The sequence below is a fragment of the Pinus tabuliformis genome, chromosome 6, assembly GCF_031772625.1.
Source record: "Pinus tabuliformis cultivar Carrire ecotype Pingquan chromosome 6, CPIR1, whole genome shotgun sequence".
Taxonomy (NCBI): domain Eukaryota; kingdom Viridiplantae; phylum Streptophyta; class Pinopsida; order Pinales; family Pinaceae; genus Pinus; species Pinus tabuliformis.
The window spans coordinates 2,077,424,049-2,077,449,196 of record NC_142292.1 but is presented as its reverse complement, the minus strand read 5'-3'; the positions used below and the strand labels follow the sequence as shown (position 1 = coordinate 2,077,449,196).

Here is a 25,148-nt window from a genome sequence, read left to right as displayed (position 1 = left end):
ATCTGCCCTCACAAGTGAAATATTTCATGATGATTTTCATCATGGGAGAAAATTTGTCCAGAAGGTGACCAAAAGGAAAAACTTTCTTTGTGTCATTTTTGTATTGTGCCTTGAGAAATGGTTCATATTGTTGGGTATCTATATCTCTGGTCTTAAACCATTTTTCACCCACATTGGGTATCCCTGTGGCTACAGCAATGATGTCTGTGGAGATGGTGAAGGTTACCCCTGCAATGGTCACTTGGTTGTCTTTGAGATTTGAGATGAAAACCCTGGTCAAAATTGGATTATGCTTTACTCTTTGAACCATTTCACAAAAGTCAAAACAACCTACATGTTTGAAACAACCTACTGTCATGGGTGAGGCCAACAACTCTCTAGTGTCTATTGGCTCCAATCTCAAGATTTTCCCTCCCTTTTTGTATGTTTTCTTGTCTTGATATGTGGTATTTCCTTCATCTTCTGTAACATTCCTTTCTTCCTCCATCATGTTTTTTAGTTTAGAAACCCTAGGGGAAAAGTGAAGGGAAGGGAGTGGGATAATTGTGTTAGGGAGTTGGTATAGGTTAGGGGAAATTTTAGGGAAGTGGGAAAGGGAATTATAGAGTTTAGGGAAGTAATGAAAGGGAAAAAGGCTTAGTGAGATAGGATAGGGAATTTAATTACAAGGATGTGAGCTGGGAATGTATATTTAGGGTTTTTAAGAGGAATGCTTGGGTATGAAAATGAGAGTATGTAGGAATTTAGAGGAATGGTATAAAATGATAAGGGAATGGATAGGGTACAAGGAAGGAAGATTCACACCACAAATTAAATCACCATAGCAAGAGTGAGCTAAGGGTATGCCACCTACTTGAAAATGAAGCCAATTTATGTTGTCATGTTGTGGAGGCACTTGGTTACAAGCTTGGATCACTTGGAGATAAATTGACTATGATTTGGGCAAAGCGCAACAACTTGGGGCAAAACGCAGTGACCAGGGGCAAAGCACAACACTTTCAAGGCAAAATGCAACGACCAGGGCTAAAGCACAACACTTTTAGGGAAAAATGCAACAACTAGGGGCAAAGCACAACACTTTCAGAGAAAAACACAGCGACCAAGGGCAAAGCACAACACTTTCAGGGAAAAACGTAGCACTTTCAAGGAAAAACGCAACGACCAAGGGGAAAGTGCAACACTTTCAGGGCAAAACACAATGACCGGGGGAAAGGCGCAACACGTTCAGGGCAAACGCAACACTTTCAGAGAGAAATCAATTTTTAGCTTTATGAGATGGAGAGATCGATATTTTGAAAATGGGAATGAATGAGTTAGGCCCTTAAAAAGCTATTTATTTATGAAGAAATAAGTGGGACCCCCATCTTCCTTCAATTTAAACTTTCTTCTTCAAAAATTTGCAAATGGTAGTGGACCCACCATAACAGTTATAACTTGGACTTGACACTTTGGAGTTTCATGATCCTATGATGGTATTTCATTTAAGAAAATGAAATAAAAAACATGACTTTAAACCTTAATTACCGACTTGATCTCTACTATTCTTCATAAAATGAAATTTAATGGTAAAATGACCAAATTTCAGGGATTAAACCTAGTGACCTGGTGGTGACCTAACATAGGCTTATTAGGTGAATTATGAACAAAATGATTATGGGACTCTACTAACAATGATTTGACTTGACCAAGATGGTATCTTATGACCATGAGACTGAAAGGAACAGTAGAGACTGACCTTCCTAACCGGTGATCAAATTTTTTATTGAAAAACCTTTTTAAGCTGTACAAATTTGACATGAAACCCCAAAAATAACTATGTAAAAGCATATTTGATCGCCGATGACTGACAGACACTAATAGAGACAACAATTTTTAAAACACATACAACACACCTTCAACAAGATAAGCACCAAATCCACTGAAATAGTTCAATTTATTTTGTACAGATGAAAACAACATATATCACAAACATTTAAAAAATAGTCATACAACATTTACGACATATGCATGAAAGTGCGATGTTGGATGAGCTTCGGTTATTTAGCAAAAGTTCTAAGATACATCAATACAATGAACACCACTAAATCCAATAATGGAGTGTTAGAGCAACCACTTTCTCCTCCAAAATAGTTATCTTCCTCTCTAATTCCTAGTGGGAGGAGGCAAGGTGAAAAGTCTTTGCATCAGATATGAGGGTGTATATATATAACAAATGGGGTGAATCTTCATTCCCCTTGTAACTTTTGGACTACCCTCATGACTCTTTGACTTCCATATGACCTTTTGACTCCTTCATGACTTTTCACATTCTATAGATGACTCTTGGACTTCCACTTTACATTACATTCTCATACATTGAAAATTAGACAATCATATCGACAAATGATGTCGAAAATGATGATTCATATAACATATTGGCATGACACATTGACAAGACATGACATGACATTGATGACATGGATTGAACGATGATATGACAATGTCAATCCATTTTTTCTGCTACTATATTTGTGTCTTCTTGAGATACATGTTCTTCTTCTTCCTCCTCCATAAGCCTTGAAGGTAGGGAGTATTTACTATGATCTTGATCTTCAACTGTTGTCACAATTTGGTTTCCTTTCATGTTCCCATTCAATGATCAATTGTCTTTGTATTTGCATAGGTGTCTTCTATCATGGTCTTCTTCTCCTTCTCCTTCATCATCATCCTGTCATGACAAGACATAATACCTACAACCAGAAACAACTCATGACAAGATTCCATTAGTTCGAAAACTCCTAGTCTAACATTCTTTGTAAAAATCGCTGACTAAGCTAGAACTAGGTGCTAGATTGAGGAACTGGCTCAGGATTGTGCAATGCGTAATTTCAGAGACTAGGAGTTAGGACTAAGGCCCGAGATTGCGTAGTGCACAGTTCAGGAAGGCCAGGGTTGGGTGATTTTGTAGTTGAGGATCTCAAAGAGGCAGTCTTGAGGTTTGAAGTTTCCTAGTGTGCAATTTTGGAAGGAGAGAGGCTTAGGGATTGTGTAGTTCAAAGAAGAAGGCTAAGATCTTGAGGCTTGACACTGTGTCGTGTGTAGGATGAGCTGACTGGGAGGATGAATTGCATAGTTCTGGAGCTCAAGGGGTGAGTATTGAGCACTGAGACTACGCAATGTGTAATTCTTGGGGGCAAGAACTGTGGATAACATAGTTCCAAGAGGAAAGGTCTAAGCTTGAGGGTTGATACTATGCAATGGACAATTTCGGAGGGCTAAGTGAAGGACTGTTGCTCGGGTAGGAACTTTTCAAAATTTGGCTAAATGTGGGACTAGTGAGGTCAAAGTGAGCAAGGAAAACACCTAAACATGATCACACACTTAGAACAATCGACGACACAATTTTGATCACTCAGAACATAAGAACAACATGATCCACTCAGTGCGACAACAATTTGACAAATTTCCCTAGTGCGACACTCAAGGTACACTTTACGACGACATTGAAGACACTTGTGTGATAATGCATGAAACTTTGGGAATGAGTGATTTATATGTATATATGATAAACATGACTCATTGGCACAAAAATTACCCCTTGAGATGAACCATAACTCCGATCATGTGATATGTGACACATTCCATGCTAAAAGATGACACTTTGGTTTTCTTCCAAACGAGACTTGAAAAATTAGAGAATATATATGGAAGGACTCTTATTACTAGTGAAAGCAACATGCAAGGTCAAAGTAGGCTCTAAAAATTGGACTTAGGATAAAATTTTGGAGGGTGTTGTAGCAACAAAAATGCTTAGCGACACACTAGTTGAACTCCAACTTCTCTGCCTTGGTCTAATATTTTGTGTAGGGTCTAGTTTCTTAGGAAGTATTGATTCACTATGTAGATTAATTTGGCTTTAAAACTTAACCCGATCATATATATAGTCCCCTTTATCCCTTTCTCGGTTGAAAAAATTCATAAGGCCAACCATATCACAATTGTTTCGATTCCGGAGAAGGGTGATATAATTTGTGAACTTAAGATATTCAAAGTATGAGTCTTCATCTTTGGCATTGCTCTGCTGCCAGCAAGCCTGGAGAATACCCCAACTGAGTCACTACAAGAACATAATAATTGGTTTGATGCCAATGAGCCTAGAAAATACCCCGACAAGGTTACTTGCTTCACCTCGCTGCATAGGAAGATTCTCTCTTCCTTCACCCTTTATTTATTTATTTTTATAGGAATGTGGTTTGGCAGTTATTTATTTCATGGGTTGGAAGAGAGATCACAAATTATTGAGAGCATAAGAGGTTTTTCCTTTGGAAAAGCATATATAGACCTCTGATATGAGTTTGCTTGTTTGGATATTCCCCTTCTCCCCTTCTCCTTTTCTACTTGATTGGATCAACATTCAAAACAATGAAACATAAATAACTGAGTGTAGGAATGAGGTTCTAGAATAGGTATGGGTATCATGGTTTCACACAAATATCTCCTTACGCAATGATCATATTTTCCATCAAAACATCATCAAACAAAAGGTATAAACCAAGATAAAGAAGAAGGACTGAAGGTTAGGAAAATTTTGTAGTGTCACAAGGCCCTTTTCCATTTTTCACATACATGGAATGAAAACATACTTTTACATGAGGCTTATTCACAACAATAAAAGGACAACAGAAATACTAAACATGAAAAACAAAAACAATAGACTATATACATAGGGTAGGGCACATCCCTAGACAACTATTGAAAGTATTGCTTCAAATCTTGGCCATTGAAAAGAAGACAGTCAGTCTTACCATCCAAATATTGGAGAAGAAAAGTGTGATGGCCAAGCTTCTCATGAACAACAAACAATCTGATCCACAAGGACTAGGACTTAGTGTGTTTCCTCTTCTCCTAGTGGGATTTCTCCCACTTCAATACCAGGTCACCCGCACTGAATTCCTTCTTCCCCGCATACTTCTTATCAAACCATCTCTTGATACAGTTTTGATGAAGATAAATTTTTTATTTTTCTTTCCTCCTTTCTTCCTATAACTTCAAGAGTATGTTTATCCTACTTTAAACCAAAAGACAAGGCTTACCCTCAGTGTAGAAATTCCTTGTAGATTCAAACTACTAATTGTAATTTACTAAAACAATAGACTTGAATCTACTCTACTCATCAATGGAAACAATTAAACGATCACGAAATCATGAAGCATACAATAGAAAGAATTCAATCAACACATCACAGAATGATTTTCTAGGGAAATCCACAACTAAAAACCCCTACTATCTATATATTGCATTAGTCATAAATATGAGAAGATTCCAATGATTTTCTCAAGCCCGAGCAACCGCTGCACTATCTCTATCTGTCTCACTACTTCTTAGACAAGGATAGGCCAATACTTAACCGATTTTTAGCTTGCCCAAGTCCCTATTTCCTTGCACTATTTCCTTGGGGATTATCCCCTTATTAATTAGGGAAATTCCTCAATATGAATTGTGCAAGCCTCATAGGCCTTCCTATGACTACATGCACCACTTGTACAATTCAGATGATTATGCAACTGATAGTACATTATCCATGAACCCCAATCTCAATTGGGTAACTCTCAAATCTGACATGCATGATTTATTTATGAATTAATCATCAGTTAACTGGTTGAACACATGAAGCAAGACCCTAGTGTCTAACCTCCTACTAGTTCCTCCATCAGTTGGAACTAGTTTAACTAATTTTAAATTAGATAAATTGAATTAATTAATTACAACCCAAAATAAAATCAACCATGGATCCTATAATGTAGGAGACACTCTAAATGACTCTAGTTAGATACTCATATGTAAATTAACTAAGCCAACTAATTCAATTTAACTTAGTTAACTTGTACAAGTTGTATTGTGATGTGGAATTGTAATTTTATTCCTAATTTAATTTAAGGACAAAATTAAATTAGGATTTTCATATTGCATTTTCAACACTTAGATTCTTGTGAAAGTTGAAGGGTAGGCAGGTAAATGTTAGGAGGTAGGATGACTTCTTTTCCATACACCAAAAGTAAGGGGAGGTTCTTAGAGAAGGTTTAGGCGTGACACAATCAACCCAAAGAGTGTTCACCAAAGCATTGTGTCAGTTCCTATGTTTAGAGAATACAAACCTTTTTGATGGTATAGATAAGGTTCTTATTGGTTGACTCAACAAGACCATTCCCATGTGGATGATAGTTAGTTTACTGTTTCAATTTTCTAATGCAAAACCATAAATTTTAAGTGATGAGAAATAAGTTTCATTATAAAAAACAAGTGAAGTCAGAAAGCCGAGCCTGGTGATAATGTTTTGCTTGATGAAATTTATGAATTCCTGATCATTCACTTGATTGAGAGGAACCACTTTGGTCCACCACGTGAAGTAATTAGTAGCAGTGAGAATGTAGCGATGCTACTTCGATGAGTGTGGAAATATCTCACCAATAATATCTAAGCTCCATTGTTGGAATGATTCTTATACAATGATGGGATGCAATGGCGCAACTGACTTCTTATCTCAGCCAATAAATTTCTCAGAATTGGATATTTGCGGGCATAAGCATGAACATCCTTGAAAATTTTCGGCCAATAGAAACTATCCCACATGATTTTGTGCGAAGTAGTGTCACCTGCGAAATTTCCTCCAAATGGTCTGTCATGGAGGTCACGCAATACCCTTTTTGAATCAAGTGCTTCCAAGCATCTGAGAAGAACCCCACTATGGTGCTTCCTAAAAAGCACTTCATGTACTAACTGATATGATAGATATTTCAATCTAGGGTAGGGTACCATTATTAAGATCCCATCGCATATATGTGTACCATGAGGTGGATGTGCTAGTGGGGGTATCTTGTTCGATGTTATACAATTCTATTTCATGCTCCCACCCGGAAGAGTCATCTTCTGGTGAAATTGCTACTAGTGGGCATAGACCATGGCCTTTTATTGTGTGAACTGGTTTGAACTCAAGAGTGTATTCTTTCAAGATGGTCATCCATTTCACTCTTATTTCTCCCAAATATTGTTGAACAAAAAACAATCTAACATTTGGGTGTGGCACAAAGATAATGACATGATTTTTTAGAAGATAAGGCCTAAAATGTTTTACCACCTTGTAGACTATGTAAACTTGTTTATCAATGGCAGGGTAGTTTAGTTAAGGTCCTTGCAAGTCACAACTTATGAATGATATAGGAAATTCATTATCTTGATCATATTTTTATACAAGAATGACAACAAGAGAAGTATTAGAAGTGAAAGTGTACAACAATAAATCTTTGCTGAAGTTTGGACTGTATAGTGTTGGATCTTCTGCAATTGATTGCTTAATATGGGTGAAAACATACTTTTTCATTTTGTCCCACTTATAGATTGCATCCTTCTTTATCATCTCCTACAATGATTTGATTATCTATGCATAGTCAGAGATGAATTTGTGAAGGAAATAAATTTTCCCTAAGAAGGACTACATAACTTTCTTATTCATTGGGAAGGGAATTTGAGTGATATTTTTGACCCATTCAAGGTCCACAGTAATCCCACTCTTTGTGATAATATGTCCCAAGATATTTCCCTCAGATACTGTGAAAATGCTCTTCTTGGGATTAAGAGATATCCCGTATTTGTGACAATGCTCGAAAATTTGCTTCAAATGATGCAAGTGATCAAATCTTCTTTTTGAAAACATTGTCTCATCATCTAAGTAGACCACAATTCTTTGTCCGATTAAACTGAAAAATGCAATGTCCATACCATGTTGAAAAGTAGCATCTCTATTCACAAGTCCAAAAGGCATTGATTGAAAGGAAAATGTACCCCACTTAGTTCTAATTGTAGTCTTGTTCCTATTGGGTTTTGACACTAGAACCTGGTTGTATCCCGAGAAACCATCTAGCAATGAAAATATTTTAGACCCCGACTATTTGTAAAATATGTTCCATCGATGACACTAGATAATTATATTTTTCTGAGGCGTGATTCACTCAACACACATGCGTATTTCCCCAAGCTTCTTCCTTACTGGAACCAAATTAGAGACCCATGTTGAATGACGAAGTCTAAATATGATCTGAGCATCCAATAGTTTTCTCAATTCTTTTTGAATGAGGGGCTCAAGAGTAGGATGAAATTTCCGCAATTTCTGTTGAAAAGGCTTGGCCCCTTCCTTAATTAGAATCACATTCTGGATTTTTCATGTGTCATAAGTCTTAAACATCATCGTATTTCCACGTGAAAACATATCGGTACTACTTAAAGAGGTGGATGAAAGCTTGCTTCTCTTGAGGTGTACAATAAGTATTGAGATTCACAAACTTCATATCTTCTTATGTATCAAGATTTATTTGTTCGTGTGATAGAGTGCATCTGTGAGTCTTTGCATTGTCTGGTCTCTTAAAGAAATTTAGCAAGTCATACAAATTTTCCAATGACACCATACCCTTGGGCATGATGGGGTTTCCTTTGCTTGCTTGAGCTGTGTCCTACAAAGCTTTCTTGTTCTCATCTTCAACAAAACCTGCATATTTGAATACATCAACGTTCGTCGTAAAGTCTAGTATCTGTTATTCATAATTGAAAATGTGTAAATTAGTGATATTATCAGGAACAAATGGCCTATAAATAATTTCAACAGAAAATCCATCCCTTAACTGTGACGACCTAGCAGCAACATTTGCTAACATATCAAAAACAACACTGCGGATTCTAGGAACAAAATAATGTTAAAAGCTTGGAATTACAAAATCAAATGCCATACCTCTTGTTGATAACTTTTGAGATTAAGTGACACTCAATGTATCGTATTATGAACCTATCTTGCAACAATTTCACAGTCACCTATTACTTTCAACACCTCAATCTTGAGGTCGATGGCTTTCTTCAAACCTAGAATGAGTGCTTTATATTCAGAAATGTCATTGGTCCACTCAAGCTCCAAGCGACAAGAGATCAAATTTTTCTCTGTTGCGGGTCTATTAAAATGCAACCGGATCCAGAGCCATCCTACGTTTTCAAACCATAAAAATACAAAATCCAAATATTAGAAATACTAGGTCTATGCCCTATATTACTACTATTTACATCTATTGTACATAAGTCATTTGCACTAGATGGATTTCAAGGAAGGATTTCCAATTTTGCATCTTGTGCAATAGGTGAAGGCTATGCCATATAAAATCTGTGGTCTACTTCTAGAAAACAATTTTCAAAAATAATATCTACATATCCCATTGGTTCATTTTCCCCCTCAAGTTGAGTCACGATATGCTTCATGTAAGGTTTTCTTTCAACTCGAATATGGTTATTTATACCCTTGTATGGAAGCCGTAAATGTTTCCATTTAGATGAAAAGTATCCTTGTAATTTTTGGATCAATCTCTGCTAAGAAGTAATTGTAGGATTTGGGAATGTCCAAAATTACAATGTTTATGCACTCGTGAAATCTATGATCAGATGAAATACGAATGATAAGATTTTTGAGTTCACTAATGGCCTAAACAAATGATCTGTCCAAATATATGATATGTGCATCATTTTTATACCATTTAGAATTTATTTTCTTAGCAAGAAACAAGGGAATAACATTCGCGAATGCATTAGAATCAACCAAACAATTATGGACATTATAATGATTTTTTTTTAAAGTTATCATAAACAAAGGGTAGAGAGTGTTAAAGATCAAATTTATAGCATTAACTACAGATTCAACGATATCGCGAGAATTTCCTGACATTACCTGAGAAGAAAAAACCTCTTTACTTGTCGAAGAGTGCGTTGGGAGTGCCTAGATAATCAGTTCTCACTGACCCATTATCTTTGCGAGATAAAAGACTGAAATGTCGGTCTTAGCTCTTTTCATATGTTCAACAACATTTTAATCAATACTTTCCATATTAATAGGTTGTGATGGTGGATCAGGTGGTGTAGCTTTTTTGAAAGCTTCAAGAGTGGTGGAATTGTTCTTGTTATTGGTTGAAGTGTTTTTGGTAGTAGGAGCACTTCCAAACTTGTTCTGTGAATTTCAAGTTAGATTTGAAGGTGGTAGAATTCTATGCAACAATTGATTCTCAAGTTCTTGCTCATAAATAGGTCCCTTTCTCCTCAAATTATAATGACCGGTTGACTTCTTATGAGGTGCTTCACTCGTTGAAGGTTGATTAAGACTTAATTTATCAACATTGTATGACACTAAACACATTCACTGAGTTTCCAACACCCAGAATTTCTTCAATCGTGATAGGTTCATTTGTTTCTTCACTCTGCTCAGGTTGTTCTTCCGATAATAGAGTATCAACTAGATTAGCCATCATACTGTTCATATTGTAGTTCCATTGTGGGCACGTATTTTTTGAATGTTTCTCTTGATGAGAAGTGCAGAAATTATCCATGCCCAAACTTTTGACATTGAGCACTGTGTTAGAACTTTGAGAAGATTTTGTCGATTGAGAGTTATTGTTCCTTTTAAGGAAAGACAACCTAAAATAATTGCTTCTGCTGGTGGATTCCTCACTCGACCTCTTTAATTTTGATACTTTGTTCATAAGCAACTTCAAAGACTTGGTCAAGCTTTCCATGTCGAAAGTGTCTTTGTCTTTAGCTTTGTTGGAAGAGGCTTTTATTTTCTTTCCAGCTTCCTTGGAGTCTTTAGCATCATCAGTGTCTTCAATGACTCCAATAGAGCGCAAATCCTTTTTAACAACAAGAGCACCTACAAAGTTTAAGGGAAAAGTATTATTTGCAGCTCTTTTCATGAACATAGAAATGTTAGTTGGCAAGGAAGATGCATAATAATATTTAGTGATGTCATAGAGTGGTTGTACATAGTGGGGAACTTGTTCAATAAATGAGTAAATCTATGGTTAAAATATTTAACTCTTTCTTTGTCCCCCATTTTCATGTTCTCAAGTTCTTTTAATAACATGGCAGGAGTTTTGTCATCAACAAATTTTTCCAAAAATAACTTCTAAAACTCCATCCAGCTAGGGATTGAATTGGTTGGAAGACTGTGATACCATACAAACACTCTACCTTCTAAAGTGTATGGAAAGAATATACAAGAATCATCATCAAAGCGTACCTCAATCATCCCTAAAGGCATGTAGAATTTATCCAGATAGTCTTCAGCTTTGGAATTCTTATTGAGATAAAACTATGACAACAACTTTTCTGGATGTTTTGTCATCCTGTGAAGATTATTGGACAGAGCAAGTGGCCCTTGGGCCATCCAATTGAAGTCCACATCAACCATGAATTCGTCTCTTTCCTCCTCATCTTCTTATAAATCCGAAGAAGCTTCTACTTCATCGTTAAAATATATGTTGTAATCAGGATGTTCCTCATTAGAAAACTGAAAATATTCCCCTTCGTTGTCTGGATTCTCCTCAATGGGTGGAAGTTCCCCTTAGTTTTTTGTATGTCCAACCAACTCATCAAGGGTTGTGATAACCAAAACTTCCACCGAAGAAACCAATACACCGCTAGGAGTTGTTTCTTTCTTTACATGCTTATAAGGTAGAATAACGGAAACAAGGAGTAAACCAAGAGCTCTCACAAACTGATGAGTGATGGTTCATATAGTTTTGATTTGATAGTAAGTAACCTCATAGGCTTGTTCGAGAATAGACTGTGTAGTTTCTTTTTTTTCATGAGTATGAGTTGGAGTGGAAATGGGAACATTACTGCCTTATGTGGAATTATGCTTGTTAGCATGTGGTGAGTTTTTAACCATAAAAAGGTGGCTTCCCTCCTTCTAGTGCTAGAATGTTGATGGTGCTGGATCCCACCAACATGAAAGGGAGTCTCCCCAATGAAAAGTGCCAATTAGAGTTCATGCCATTTGGTGTAGGATCCCTTCCAGACATAAGGCCTGACTGCTATTTGTCTTAGAGATTTTCTTTGGCTACGATGGTTAGCACAAGAGAGTAATGTACATGTGCTTTTAGATGAACAAGTGAGTATGACTTGTGGAATGTTCATTTGTAGAATGTATCAAGGTTATTTTACCAAAGGGGAAATAAAAGTGTGCCTTTAAGAGAAGAGTAATAGTACTAATCTAATAAAGATACATGGGAACATATATATGAATGAATCATTGATTGACTAGTGAAATAGTTCACATAGAAGCAACGATTGTTAAAAAGAATACAACACACCTTCAACAAGATAAACACCAAAGCCACCGAAATAGTTCAATTTCTTTACTAAAAATGGAAAACAAATATATCACAAACCTTCAAAGATTAGTATTACAACATTTACTTCATAGGCATGAAAGTGTGCTGGCTCAATGAGATTTGAGTATAAGAAAAGTTTCCAAAGTACATTGGTACAATGAACACCACCAACTCCAATACTGAAGCATTAGAGCAACCACTTGCTCCTCTGAAAGAACTATCTTCCTATGTAATGCAAGGTAGGTGGAGCCAAGGTGAAAAGTATTTTGCATGAGCTATGGGGGTGTATATATGACAAATGGGGCGACTCTTCATTCACCTTGCAACTCTTGGACCACCCTCATGACTCTTTGACTTCCATATGACCTTTTGACTCCTTCATAACTTTTCACATTCTATATATGATTCTTGGATTTCCACTTTACATTACATTCTCATACATTGAAAATTACATAATCATATCCAAAAATGATGTGGCAAATGATGAATCATATAACACCTTAACATGACACCTTGACAAGACATGATATGACATTGATGACATGGAATGAATGATGATATGGAAAACATCAAGCCATTCTTTCTGCTGCTATCTTTGTGTCTTCTTGAAATATGGTACATGTTCTTCTTCCTCCTCCTCCATAAGGCTTAAAGGTAGGGAGTCTTTACTATGATCTTGATATTCACTTGTTGTCGCAATATGGTGTCCTTTCATCTTCCTGTTCAATGATTAATTATCTTTGTAGCTGCATAGGTGTATTTTAGCATGGTCTCCTTCTTCTTATCCTTCATCATAATCCTGTCATGACAATATATAATACCTGCAAATGGAAACAAATCATGATCATATGAAATTAGTTCAAAAAATCCTAGACTAACATGATTCATGAAAATCATTGACTTAGCTAGAACTAGATTTTGTACTAAGGGATTGGCTCAGGGATTGTGCATTTCATAGTTTCAAAGGTCAAGATTAAGGACTAAGGTTTGATACTGTGCAGTGCATGGTTCAGGAAGGTTAGGGCTTGGTGATTGAGCTATTGAGAAGCTCAAGGAGGTAGTATTGAGGCTTGAAGTTTCCTAGCGCACAATTTTGGAAGGAGAGAGGCCTAGGGATTGCACAATTGTATAGTTCAAGGAGGAAGCCCAAGAGCTTGAGGCTTGAAACTATGTAGTGTGTAGAAGGAGTTGACTGGGAGGCTGAACTGTGCAATTCTGGAGCTTAAGGGGCCAGGATTGAGCACTAAGACTTTGCATTGTGCAGTTCTAGGAGGCAAGATCTACACATTTCATAATTCCAAGAGGTAATGAATGAGCTTGAGGGCTGAGACTATGTAGTGTGTAGTTATGGAGGGATGAGTGAAGGATTGTTGCTTGGGCATGAACTTTTAAGAATTTAGCTAAGTGTGCGATAAGTGAGGTCAAATTGAGCAAGGAAAAAACCTGAACATGATAACACACTTAGAACAATTGATGACAAAACATTGATCACTCAGAACACAAGAACACTATGATCCCCTCAATGTGACGGAAATACGACAACTTTCCTCAAGTGCGACACTTAAGATACACTTTGCGATGACAATGACGACACTTGTGTCACAATTCATGAAACTTTGGGAATGAGTGCGATATATGTCTATATTATAAACAAGACTCATTGGCACATAAATTACCCCTTGATATGAACCATAACTCCACCTATGCGATATGTGACACATCCCATGCTAAAATATGAAACTTTGGTTTTCTTCCAAACGAGACTTGAAAACTTAGAGAATATACATGGAATGACTCTTATTACTAGTGAGGATAACATGCAAGGTCAAATTAGGCTCTAAAAATTGGATGTAGGCCAAAATTTTGGAGGGTGTTGTAGTGGCGATAACACTTTCTCATATGAGCTCCTATTGAGGTGATTTTTACACTGTTGGAAAGGTATCAATGCGTATATATTGGAATATAGGTCCATAGTAAGGTCAAGACAAAAAAGTGTTAATTTAAGGCCTTAAAATTGCTCTTAAAGTTTTTGGCCCAAAATTTTCCAAACTAGGACCACAGGTAAAAATGGTCCTATAAGTTTGTTCCTCCACTTTTTCCACCCCGAAAGCATCATATTAGATGAAAAATAATATAATTATTAGTAGACCTCATCAAATTTGAGTCCATATTCTCTCATAATGTAATATAAAATGTATTTATAAATCTATTGTCTCTGTATCAAATGATGCTCCTTGGTCTCTTAAAGTGAACCCAAACCTATTCAAAGAAAAAGTTTGCTACTTCTTTCCCACTGATGGTAGTTTTTAGAGGACACCTGAGTGCACATATTAATGAACCTGCTAAATACCATGAGAAGGTAGTTATATCCCTTCCTAGTTGTTGGTAAACCTCCCACTAAATCTATGGAAATATTTACCCAATGATGAGTGGGTATAGGTAAGAGATGGTATAGACCTTATTTCTTGTTACTAAGCTTGTTGGTATAATAAAACATACATCCTCTTATGAACCTAGCTACATGTTCTTGCATCTTGGGCCATTATGCATAAATATGTAAGTTGGTCGATGTCTTCCCTACACTAAAATGCCTTTCAACCTTGGAGGTGTGAGCCTCTTTGATTAGCTACCTTTTGTAACACCCACCTCCCACACTTACCCAAGTTCACCAGTTCACCAGGGTAAATATGTGACGAAGAGTTACTATGATATGAATCAACCTCCTAGGTACAAATAAGGAAGTGGAATCGACAAAATAAAACTATACTCACCTTCCTTAGGAACTACAGGACCGCCAGAGGCTAAACAATCACTCCAGGTGCCCAGACCCTTAGCTCAATTTCTTTTTAACTGACTTGGACGCCTAGACACAAGCATAAAATTACCTAAAATTGACTGTAATCCTCTAGTCACAAGGATGACCCTTCCTCCTAGAGACTGTAGTATTTTTCTCCCAGTTCTATGCCTACGACCACAAGATCTGAGCCACTCTTTCAGGGCTAGTATCCATACCACTGCCCAAAAATTGATGAAACTTTCCAAAACAATATTTTACACATAGGAAAAGTATTTAACATAAAACTTAGACAAGAACTTGACCTAACAAGGCTTGACTGTGACATTGATTTCATCAAACACATTACAAACATGTAATCTATAGGCTATAAATGCATATCTGAAAATAGGGGTCTCATACTTATCTGAAAATCATAAAGAAGGTCTGACGCCCTCTCATAATAACTACAATAACATATATTAGGTCATGCATTAATTAACCATTCATTTACTATTAAAATTATGATGAGATCCATAAATAAAGTTTGTCATAAAACCATGCCTATAACCAACATATAACCATAATAATAAAAATGATAGAACAACCATCAAAGACAAATAATAACAAGTAAATTTACTCATTAAATACAAGAGGAAAAGAGCTCTAATTAACATATGCAAAAGCCAACCAAGTCAGGGACTTCCATGTACCACCCGACCATAGATTGGGGCTAAACCAATTCTTTCTTTCAACTAATCACCCCAGTGGCATATTCCAACCATCAATGTGGGACTCACAACAAAAAAACCAGGGCTTCATCAGGCTTTAACGTGTATCCCACCATTATCAATCAAGGGATTTCTAGGCCCGAAACCCTCATCTATACAACCATGCTTTATTTCAATCCTTCCATTACTAGTCGAGGGATTCCTAAACCCAAACAAAGAAACGTACACTACCAGACTTTACCGTAATCCTGCCAAAACTGGTCAAAGGATCAATAGGCCCTAAATATGCATGGATGCCTCTAGATTTATTCACCAATACCTTGAGGAATTTTCTTGTCTCCACCCTCAAGATTTACCGTGTATCCCACCATTACTGGTCAAGGGATTCCTATGCCCTTGGGAATTTTCCTAAGACCACTTCACCCGGTTCCAAAACCATCTGGAAATCCAACTCAACCAAATGAAATAACCTCATCAAACTATGGCTATTCAAAAATTCCAAGGGAAATCTAAAACCATTGTCACACCTAGAAAATCCCATGCCAATGACATCAAGAGAACAAAATACACACATGCATATACCATGCATGCCAAAACTAGAAGGGAAATCATACATGCAACCTGATACTTGCAACTAATTATGATATAGTTGCTTGATCCAACTCTTCCTTTCTTGATATTTGTTTCCCTTTTCTTTCTTGTGTTTCCTTTGCCTTCCTTTCTCAAATGCTATAGCGCTCCAAAAATGCTCTAAGTGTGTAAGAGTATGAAAGAATATAAGAATAGGGAGAGCGGTCCAAAAATGAACTGACAAAAGCTGTGAACTGATCCTCAGAAGACCTTTTATCATTGAGGCCTCTATTTTATTCATTTTATTCATTTTCCTCCTCAAATGAAACTCGTGACCTTTCACCTTCCTTTTCTCCTATTTTCCATTGTTTTCATAAATACAATGCCAATTAATGCATCTTTTCCTTTTCAATGCCTTTTCCAATTTCCCCTTAGCCATAATAAACCAAATGAACACCCACTGGGATGTTTCCTCAACATTCAACTTGGAATACATGTCCCATGACCTTGGTCTTATTTTTCCTTTATTAAAGTTATCACATGAAATTTTAACCTGAGGTTGTTACACCTTTAGGGACACATAACTTGTTTAGCCTATAGAGTGACCCATTGTGGAGATGATAGTAAACTATGACATCTCCATTGTCTGCATGAATATGGCTTTGAAACTATTGAAATGCCTCTTTTAATTTCTCATGCTTTGTATATTCTTCTCTATATGCATCATGGGTGAAAGGATCCATGTGCGTAAGAGTTCCAAATTGGTGATCTTTGATGTGGGTGGCCTTAAAAGCATGTCGTCCAACTTGTTCTTGTTTCCCTTCTCATACTTGATCACTAAATGAAACTAACGTAACAACCCCATCTAGTTGTAGTTACTTGTATGTCGTAAATTACTCTAGGCCTACAGGTGTTGTAGGTGTTGGTGATCCATGTGTATTACTATCTCCTTTCCCATTAAATAGCGTTTCCATTTTTTGACAACTTATACCAAGGCATAGAGGTCCTTGTTTTAGGTATGGTAGTTGAGAAATGCCCCATGAAACACTTCATGACGGTAGCATACATGTATTCCTCTTTGCATCAACAATACTTCCATATCATACCCACTCGCATATGTCTACATTTCAAAGGGTTATTGCAAGTTTGGTAAAGCAAGAATCAATGCCTAAATGATTTTCTTCTTCAACTCTTCAAAGGCATTCTCTTGACCCTTCCTCCACTAGAAATTCTTGCCACTCACTATGGCATGGACTGGTGTGACTATTACTGAAAATGAGAGTATGGATTTCCTTAGGTACTATGTTACCCCAACAAAACTCTTGACCTTAGAAGCATTGGTAGGAATTGACCACTTCATGATGGTATCCATCTTGGCAAGATCTATCTTGATCTCTCTTCCACCAATCACATAGCCTAAATATACCAAATACTATTGCGAAAACTCACATTTCTTGAGATTTACCAATAGTTGGCGCTTTTTCAATGTCTCTAGCACCTGCATCAGCTATGAGATGTACTACTCTTAGGTAGCATTGTATACTAGCATGTCACTGAAATACACAATAACAAATTAATCTAGAAAAGGGATCAATATGTGATTCATTAATCTCATGAATGTAGCTAGTGCATTGCGTAGAATGGGTGGTGACTAACCACTCATACAAACCTTGTCTAATTTTGATGGTAGTTTTCCAGGTACCTTATTCTATAAATTGAACCTGCTGATACCCTGATTTGAAGTCTAGCTTGGTGAAGTATTTCACTTGCTGCAACTAATGAACAAGTCACTAATATTTGGCAGGAGGTACCCGTTCGTTAGTGCAATTTTGTTTAACACCCTATTAGAAATACACATTCACCAAGTCCCATACTTCTTTGGCACAATTATGATAGGTAACCCACATGGTGCGGTACTTGGTCAAATAATACCATAGTCCAATAGCTATTGCAACTTATTATTCACTTCGTTTGATTCTAGAATATACTACTTGTATAGCTCGATGTTTGGTAATTGAGAGTTCAACAATAGTTGGATCTCACACTCCCCTATCTTCCTATAACAATTCTTCCAGTTCTTGCCTATATTCCTTAGTGTGCCCCTTGAGGGATGCCTTTTCTCTCATTGACTTTTTTACACTCTAGGTTTTTCTTAAAAATAATAAAACATACTTCTTTCTAGAACTTGGCTTGGTTGGCACTTACTAGTGAAATTTTAGACTTGCCCTTGTGCATGTTGATGATGAAGGATTTTCCATCCTTGATTGGGAAATATTGGTTAGCTCTCTTCTTGAAAATTACATCACACATGTACATATAAGGAATCCCAAATATCACTCCACATGCATCAAGTGAGTTGGTTGTGGAGCCTTGTTATCTTTTTTATTTAGAGGTCTTTGTTACAGGGAAAAGTGTCTATTTAGAACTGCTCTATCCCACTAAGGTGTGACAACTGCCTTAGAAACAAACAGAGAAAAGCTACTTTTGTTTTTCCTTTATGAATTATAGATAGAGAGGAACAAAAAGACCAACCTCTGTCTTGCGCCAATCTCTTGATTTGATCCCTCTCTTCTTTGATAGTCCTCAGCTACCTGCTCCCTTGCACGCCCAGCTTCACAAAGTACCTGTAAGATCACAGAAGCATAGAACTATACAAAGACATGGATCTATAATCATAAAAAATCTAAGGTCAGATGTAAATTGACCATACAAATGTAACAAGCATCAATGAAACAAAAGCATGGAGGAAAACTCAAATAGATTTTATTGATAAGCAAGAAAAGAGCCAAGAGGAGTTACAACCGGTTGTTCTGACCCAACATCAACCTCCCAGCAAAGAAGCCCCTCTTCACCTCAAACAAAGCTTAGATCACCCAACAATCTGATGTTTGTCTCAGGAAACCAACATCAATTCCTTACAATATGCAAAATTCCAGCCTCTGGATCTCTAGGATGAGGGATCCATATATAGATATCTGTAAGGGGGATGAGTCAGCTTGTGATTTGATTAGTGTCTTCTCTCTGATAGTTCTTGCTTCCACTTGGAGACTGAGGGCCTCTTACTCATCCTTGGTCGAATTCAGTGAGGCAAGTGTCACAGGAGAAGATTCTGGAAGCTTCCATTGCCTCTCCACCTTGCGGAATGACACTGCCATTTGTCATTTCTCGCCCATCGCACCCCACAGAAGGGACTTTTGCAATGCAACACACCCTCATAGTGTATTTGGGTGAGATGTAACGCACTTAGCGAGTGGAGCAGCTGCAATGATCCTGTTTTGACCAATTCTGAGCAGTTTCTCATGGAGAACTTCTGGGAGAAGCTGTAATCTGTTGACCTTGTTCCTTTAGGGGTTAGAACAAAACTTTTAGGGACTTAGGAGCCCTTGGTTTATGGACATTTCATGCTTGGGGTTGTAGGGCCCAAAACTGTCTATAACAGTTGCCCCCTAAAGTATGAGGCCGTTAATCTTTTAGTGTCGGGTGAAATGCTTTATTATGAGGATCCGAAGTTCTTTCAATGCTGGGAGGAGACCTGTAATAAGATACAATACAATACATTATCTTCATACTATTTTCATGATCTAGCTGAGGTGGGCATTCCCATGCTCAACTTTATAAATTCATTTTCATGTACATAGGATAGACAATCGTCTGAGTGTAGACTGATGATTTTGATAGAGCCATCATCCTTTTGAGTGGATGATTATCTGTGCAGCCATGATGTACATTTAATGTCTTTATTTCCCTGAATATATATCGCAGCCCAGATGGATGAAACTAGATCCGGGGTCTTCAATCTCGTCTGATCTTCATTCAAAGTACAAGTCGATCCATGTGAGAAATGTTCTGAAGTCAAACATAGAAAGACATCGCTTGATTACCAGTCAATGATGTAAACTGTTAACATGCGCGAGAGGAATCATCGATAATGATAATGACCCTCAAGGTACTGCAGTACAATTCACGTGGTGTGAATAAAGGACTTGGTTTTGAACACCACGCAAAATATTTCGGTCGAAGGCCATTGATGTAAACTTGTCGCCAGAAGTGAGAAACTTGCCATTGAGGCATGCAAGCTTCAAAGTACTGAATGGGGTGTTCCTAGATCAACTTCTTGGATAATGAGTTGATGTCGACAAGAAGTGATCTGTCACAGGAGGGCATTAATGAATCCCACATCAATGACATGGAACGGAGCAAATGATTTTAATGGAGGTGAAAACGATCTGGTGATATAAGGTTCAGGGTGGCGGTTATGAAAGAATGGAGTATAATGTATGGTAGTGGGTGAGACACAGGTGAATTCTCTGAATGACTTCTCTTGAACATATCGGCGACACTGATGTGATGGATTGGTAGCATTAACCCCAAATGTGGAGGGTATGGCGTGACCATGGTGATGTGACTGGTGAATGAAACAACCCAACCCGACTCGGACACGGAGTGGAAGTGTCATGTTCAAGAGCGACTTGCTACCAACAAAGTTTCTTTAAGTTTTCTTCCCAATTTTCCCTAGTCATTGCTGACCAGTACCTCTTTATTTTTTTCAAGCTTGAGGAGGATAACATATGCTTGTTCTATAATTTTCCCTTCGGGCAAACCCATCGCTATGTTTTAACGAGCCTAGAGATAGTGAAACTCGTTCTCGTCTATAGACAAGTTTGTCGCTATTAATCTTTTTAACGAGTTTAACGACAAAGATAACTCGGTCCTTTTCAATTTTAGAGAGTCTGAAAAGGGACGTAAAGGTAACTCCAAAATTCCTTTTTCGTCATCTAATCCCTTAATTCCGAAAAACTATAAAACAATACAGAAGGGATGAATTTTTGATACTTTTAATGAGCCGAACAAAAAAAGTGCTCGATCATTTTGTGTAATAATCCCTTAGGTCTAAAAAGATTAAAATCTAGAGGAGGGATAACACTTCCTGTCCCTTTAACGAGCTGGAGAGGCCAATGGCTCGGCAATCTTTTCATATTTTACGAGTCAGTTGAAAAGAGCTTAAAGGAGACTCGTCTTTTGAGGAACGAGTGATAAAACGGGTAGCAGCTAATTCCAGGTAAGGTTTGGAATTTTCCAATCACGGCAGTGTCACAAGGATGGCTAGTGAAATCACTCTTCACAGCTGTTCCTCAAAATGGGTAAACAATCAAATGGAGGTGAATGATCGGCCATTGAAAAAGTGGAGGTGACGGTGCAAACACGACCAAGGATTTAACGGCTGTAGTACTACATTCACGATGGTTATTTACCGGGGAATAGTTCATTTTTTAACGAGCTTAAATGCGGGGGGAAACATTTGCTCATGTCTTATGTTTATTTTTTAATGAGCTTGAACTATGTGCTAAAACTGCTCGATTAATCCAGTCGTGTGATAAGAATGTCTCATATAAAATGACAACTTTTAGAGTTTTTCCCCACATTCTTTCTTTATGCAAGTTAGGAGACGACCGATGCTATGAGTTTAAAGGGTTAGAGGTCCTACAAATTTAAAAAAGTAAATAGTCGCTCTTCGCTTGCACGCCAAAAGGCTTGCATGACCCCAAGTATAAAACAGAGTTTCAAGGTTACCCCTTCTTTAGTCCGTTAAAACATTTGTTTTACCGAGAGAGGCCTACCTCTTACAGGTTACCAAATATTGTTCCATTTACAGAGCAAACAAAATACTTCTTCGACGATGTCTACTGAAATAGACAAAGGTGAGTGAAGGAGGCTACTCCACTCACATAACTTTGACAAGAGAATCTTGTTCTAGAATAACCCCCTCTTCCAATCACGGACGAGGGTACAGACTAGTCATATTCTCTCGCGGAAACCTACCCTATACCTTGTTATCACTTGAAATTTCACCTCAGGCCGAGAAAGGTAAACCTCAAGGCTACATCAAACCATTCAGCCTCGTAGCTAGCCCTACGGGGCAGGACAAGGCTCTCTCCGGTCAATCTCGATAGATCTTCAATGGAATGAGATGACCAACAAGGTAACACTGATATTAGGCTAGTAAACTGATTAAAAATGTTGATTTGGGGTTTTTTGGGGTTTTTGGTGGCAAATTGAGGAATTGCAATTTTGGGTGCGAGGATTTGACACAGTTTCTGCAGCGGGTTCCTTGGGACGATGAAGGAAACAATATTGATGCCTTAAATCGAGATGGATGATCAGGAAGGAAAGATAAGGAGCTAAAGAGAGCAAAAAATGACTTTGAATTCCCTTTAGACAGTAGAAAACATTGAAATTAAACAAATTTAAAAGCAGAGCATGGCTAGCATGAATTCATACTTTAACACTTCATTTGTTTAATGTGCAGCAGTAAAGAAAGGAAATGAATCACATAACAAAGCTTACAAGAACATTAAGAAGCACACCATCTATTGGATACCTATACCAATAGGTTTCATATTTCATGATTGGCAAGAGAAAGTCCAAATATGCTCTGCTTTGAGTTCACAAAGATCCCATATTTCCTAGAGAACAAGAAGGTGTGTAAAGTGTTTCAATGTTGATGACCTGATTTCAAATTTTGATGGATGATCCAACAGTTTAATCTGGATCATGCCATGTGTTCAATTTTGTGCTATAGACTAGAGAAAGAAGTCTGTCCAAACTGCTTAATCTTGGCAGACAACTAGTTTAGGTAGAGAAGAAAAGGATCCCAACAGCCTAATCTGGGACCTTGGAAGAGATAAGGGCAGAAGTAGATAGAAAAAAGCAAAAGAAAAAGCCAAAGAAAAGAAAAGGCAAGTAAGGGTCTGCAAGTCTAAGTGCACCCCCCAAGAAGAAATAAAATGCTAGGTAAGTAGCTGGGTAGGCAGTTGGGGTTGCAGAAAGGTTATCCCTACTATTGCAAGAATGGTGATGGTAGGTATCAAAGCAAAGTTGATTAAGTGACAAGGGTGTCCTTCTTCATCAATTTTCAGCAGGAAGCATGACTAATTTCCTCCTCTCCCCTCCAATTTCATTTCTAACATTCCCCTATCAGCTAAGATTCATGGAAAAGACTAAGGTTCCATGGTGTTTCTTAAATCTTTAAGAAGCCACATTTCTTGTCTAAAGTTCTTTTCATTTTGATCTACTCTTAAAACCAAGTTTGTTTCATATAAACTTAATGGTATCCACATCCACTTACCCTCTTCCCCATATTAACACTAATTCTACTATATAAATCCTTTACATCCCCTTTTCCCCCTAATATTACTAACACCAAGGTGTATAAATCCCAAAATCTTATAAACACCCACCCTTTGGCATTATAGCCAATAAGGTCTCGAGTCAGGGATCAAATGACACCAGGTCATATTGATAAACCTATGCTAAATACCCCTTCCCCCTCATGAGCTAATTCCTCTATTTTTACCCCTTTTGCACATAAAAAACCTATAAAAAGCCCTAAACCCCCACCTTACCCGCTTCAAAGGGCAAACAAGCATGAAAACCCACTTTCCGCCCTTTAGCCAAGGTTGGCGCAAATAAGTTATTTTTGGAAATACATTGAAAAATCGTGCAAAACACCAATTCTTATACCCCCGCCCGCTTCCGTATACAGCGCCCATGTCAGCCCATCCGATGACCGTTAGATTGCACCCTCCAGATCTGACGGCCCTGATCGCGTCGGGCTCCTTCCGACATCCGACAGATAACCTGTACTATCCCCCTGTCATATCTGCCATCCGTCCGCCGTCCGATTCACATCCGTAGATCTAACGATCATCGTGACGTCGGAGCTCATCCGATGACCGAAAATTATCTCCCGACGTCCGTATTTTGAGGACGTCACTCCGCTGCTACGTGTCCTCACCACCATACGTCGGAGGTACTACTGACGGATACCGCCCCCGTACAGGAGGCGGTGCGATATAAAACCATTGGCGGTTTCCGGATTCCCCCATCCCGCCTACCTGCGTCAGCAACGTGTCAGCGCCCCGTCACCCCGGTACGCTGCCCCGTCAATCCCTTGCCCTGCCATTAGTCCACCTGTCCTGCCATGTCACCGCCACTGTGGACCAACCAGACCCCGCCACGTCACCCGATGACGTCAGCATGACGTCATCCGACCTTGACCCCACCAATGACGTCATGCTGACGTCAGCACGAATTCGCGCCAAAAGCATCAAAAGGTCTATTTTAGCCAAAATTTCGCGTTTTTTGCCATTTTGGTGTGTTCGTCGTTGTTCTGCTCCGCATGCAAACTACGTCCAAATTTGCTGCCAACCTGCTAAATTGACCAGGAGACCTCCAGCGCGCCAGTTCAACCTGCAGTCACGACCTTTGCTCACTATTTTACCAGGTATTCTTCATCGTTCGTCCTCTGTGCGCCTGCAATTCTCTGTTAAACACTTTGAAAGCTTAAAGAAAGTCGAAACTTAGAAATTCACCACTGAATTCCTCGGCAGAGCCTTAAATTTCCAACTCTCACCTCGAAAAACACCAGCCGAGCCTTTTCCCAGCGACATTCTATTAAGAAACCAGGTCCTGTCTGCATAATCGCGGCAGGCACATTTGAAACCAAATTTCACCATTAAAAGACACCAGAAAAGGCTAAACTTTGGTCTTAAATTGCCATTAAGCAGCGTTTCAACTGCTATAGACCCTGCATTCACCTTTTTCCCAGGCATTTCCTTTTTTCTGCAAACAAATCTTGTTGGCGTTATTCTGCATAATAACACAGTCTTTGAGCAGACGGAAATCTTAAAACAAAAGTCATGGACCCCCCTGTAGCTCCTATAGCCCTCAATGTGGCTCCCCTGAATGTTCCTAATTGAACATTTGACACCAGAGCATTGGCAGACTTGGACTACAAGATAACAGAGGAAATGCTGAGCAGAAGCAGGTTCCATCTGCAAATATTAAATGAGATAAAGATCAAACATGAGAGGGGGACAGACATCCTGGGAATTTGGGATT

General features: G+C 38.1%; 1 pseudogene; it reads right to left on the bottom strand.

Moving 5' to 3' along the window:
- LOC149267563 (E3 ubiquitin-protein ligase WAV3-like) overlaps window positions 1–24,859 on the bottom strand; it is a 47,135-nt pseudogene extending 22,276 nt beyond the window's left edge.
- Between the last annotated feature and the right edge of the window lie 289 nt (window positions 24,860–25,148).